The 3,360-nt window shown below is 44.0% G+C and overlaps 1 pseudogene; it reads left to right on the top strand.

Annotated features, from left to right (window-relative positions):
• On the top strand, positions 1 to 1,983 carry LOC136507524 (uncharacterized; annotated as a pseudogene).
• The last annotated feature ends 1,377 nt before the right edge of the window (positions 1,984 to 3,360 follow it).

Here is a 3,360-nt window from a genome sequence, read left to right as displayed (position 1 = left end):
ATGGCGCCGTCGTGGTATGCAGGTGCGCCAAGACATTCATCGATGTCATCTTTCTTTCTTTAATTTTCTCCCTCCAACTTGGACGTAGAATGCATGCATGCCATGGTCCAGTGCCTTTTCTCTCCTCTACTCTAATACCCACTCTAAACAATGAGCTGCAGATATCTTCACGGACGAGAGAGTGAAGACGCTGTCCGACCAGGTCTTGGCACATCTGGAAAAGGTGTGGGACTTGGAGCGCAAAAGCGGCCAGCTGCTCGGCGAGAAGGGTAAACTGGAGAATCAATTGGAGGAGACAAAAAAGGCGGCTCAGGTGCTGTCTAGTGAGAAGGAAGAGGTGGAGAGGAGCTTGAAGGGTGAAAATGATAAACTTCAGTTGAAGGTTTCAGCGGCTGAGGAAAAATATAGCCAGTCCCAAGCGGAGGTTATGAAGCTCAAAATGGAGTTAGATGCACTGGCAGAGGAGAAAGAGGCAGCTACAAAGGCATTTGATGCTAAGAATGCAGAAATGATGCTAGAATTAGAGGATCTTAAGAGGAGGATGGAGGAAATTCAGGCCAACAAGGATTTGGTGGTCACTGAAAATGATAAGCTTAGGTCAGAGGTTCTCACCACAGAGCAAAAACATAGACTGTCGGAGGCAGAGGTTGAGAGGCTCAAGGTGGAATTGGCTACACTAGTGGAGGCGAAGGAGGAAGCTGCCAAGGCATTTGAAACTGAGAAGCTCGAAATCATGAAGGAATTGGAGGACCTCAAGTGGAAGGTGGAGGAAATCCAAGCCAGTAAAGATTTGGTGATAGGTGAAAACGATAAGCTTCGATCGGAGGTTGTGACCACAGAGCAAAAACTTAGCTTATCTGAAGAAGAGGTTGAGAGGCTCAAGATGGAACTAGATGCCCTAGCAGCGGTGAAGGAGGCAGCCGCCTTGGAGTTTGATGCTAAAAAGACAGAAATCATGAAGGAACTGGAGGACCTCAACGAAAAAGTTGAGGAAATCAAGGCCAACAAGGATTTGGTTATGGGTGAAAATGATAAGCTTTGGTCAGTTGTCTTGACCGCTGAGCTAAAATTTAGAGTATTTGAAGAAGAGATTGAGAGGCTCAAGATGGAACTAGGTGCACAATTAGTGTCAAAGGAGGCAAGTGCCAAAGCATTTAATGCTGAAAAGGCGGAAATCATGAAGGAATTGGAGGATCTTAAGAGGGAGGTGGAGGAAATTCAGGCTCATAAGGATTTGGTGATAGGTGAAAATGATAAGCTTCGATCGGAGTTTGTGACCATAGAGCAAAAACTTAGCTTATCTGAAGAAGAGGTTGAGAGGCTCAAGATGGAACTAGATGCCCTAGCAGCGGTGAAGGAGGCAGCCGCCTTGGAGTTTGATGCTGAAAAGACAGAAATCATGAAGGAACTGGAGGACCTCAACGAAAAAGTTGAGGAAATCAAGGCCAGCAAGGAGTTGGTGATGGTTGAAAATGATAAGCTTCGGTCAGATGTTCTCACTATAGAGCAAAAACGTAGCTTGTTTGAAACAGAGATTGAGAAGCTCAAGATGGAAATGGTTGCATTGACTGAGGCCAAGGAGGCAGCTGCAATGGTATTTGATGCTGAGAAGACAAAGATCATGAAGGAATCAGAGGATCTTAAGAGAGAGGTAGAGCAATGCCAAGCTAACAAGGAATTAGCTGAGGAAGCAGTACGCAACAAGGATGCCTTGGCCAATGACTTGAGAGCTGAGTTAGAGGAGATCCATGTTACTATGTCAATGCTGGAAGCATCCTATAACAAACTTGATGCCAAGCATTCACGCTTAACTGATGAGAAAAATTCAATCCAGAAAGCACTGAACACTAAGAAGGCTGAGGTAGCCCTCATGAAGTCAAAAATTGAGGCACTTGCTACAATGCTAAAAAGGATAGGGACATTGGAAATCTGAACATGGCACTAGAGGAGAAGAAGAAACGTGGCATTCGGGCTATATTTTAATCAGCAATTAGGTGCCTGCCATCATGTATCTCCAAATGATTAGGTTGCTAGAGTGTTCATGTTGCATTACTATGTAATGGTGATCGCCTGGTACTATGCAATGAAATAAAAGATTTGCTTCCTATATGTGACATCTCTTGGTTCTATCAATATGGATGCATTTTATGACGACCTGCATTTTCAACACATTGGGATTTTGTGGTGACACCATCACCAGAAACTCCAAGTTAGCGAATAGCTACTCAGAGCTAGGCCGCTTTCTCCGGTGCCCTCAGTGAGACACCACCGGATATTTTTGGTGATGGCTGAAACAACAAACCGATCTTTGTTTCAAAACCGTTTTCAAATGTACTAACTCCCATGACAACACCTCCTTTAGCACTAAGTTAGCATTTTCAAATTCATTTTCAAAGGTTTTGATCTTGTTCCTTTTCACGCCACTCAATCTAAATCACTACTACAAAAAGTTTAATCACTGCCGGGACTTCCACCACCGGTTATGAGACATCTGGTGGTGATACTTATCACCGTCGGTCCATAGATGGAGGGGTCCCTTCTGGGTGTCCTACCAGTGGTGATAAATGTTTTCATCACCGGCCCGACGTATGGTCTAGAGGTGAACACAGTGCTGGTCTTTGCTACCGCATCGTACGCTAAACCAGCGGTGTAAACATTTAGCACCACTGGCTAGTCATCCAATGCATGACGCACAAAGAAACCGGCGGAGATAAGAAGTTTCACTGCCGGTTTGAAAATGGAAGGACGCACCACACGTTAGAGTGTGGCAGAACCACCCAAAATATATGGCCCACATGCACCTATCATTGTCCTTAAGACCTCTGACTGCTGCACATGAGAGCTAGATAACTTGGATAGTCTATCGGGTGTCCTTGAAGAACCCCGAAGCATCCACATTTTACAACTCATACATGATCAACATAGAGTTGCTACAACATTACAACAGTTGGTACAAAATAACTTACATCAGAGTGCGAAAGACTTATAACATTAGTTTACAAAACATGTTCAAGTCAAAACTTAACTTAAGTTCCAAAAGATGAGTCGGACTACAGAAGCAACTGAGTTGAAAGCATCTAGAGTAGGAGAGACAACCAAATCATGTCGAGCCCACCGACATGATCTCAATTAGCAGCACTAGTCAGCACCTGCAACAGGGGTTAACAAACCCTAAGTATTTGAGGGTACTCAACAAGTCTTACTCGACCAAAAGAAAAGACTCCAAGGGTATGCTAGCTTTAAAGGAAAGATTGAAGCGAGAAGTAACCTTTGCAGAAAAGCTTACTACAAGTGTATCCTTACTTTCAATGTTTTAGCTGGGTATTAAGTCATTAGTAGTATCTAGTTTGCACCTAATCT

This window comes from Miscanthus floridulus, chromosome 15 (genome assembly GCF_019320115.1).
Source record: "Miscanthus floridulus cultivar M001 chromosome 15, ASM1932011v1, whole genome shotgun sequence".
Lineage (NCBI taxonomy): Eukaryota > Viridiplantae > Streptophyta > Magnoliopsida > Poales > Poaceae > Miscanthus > Miscanthus floridulus.
Note: the sequence above shows the minus strand (reverse complement) of the source record. Positions and strands in the feature narration are given on the sequence as shown.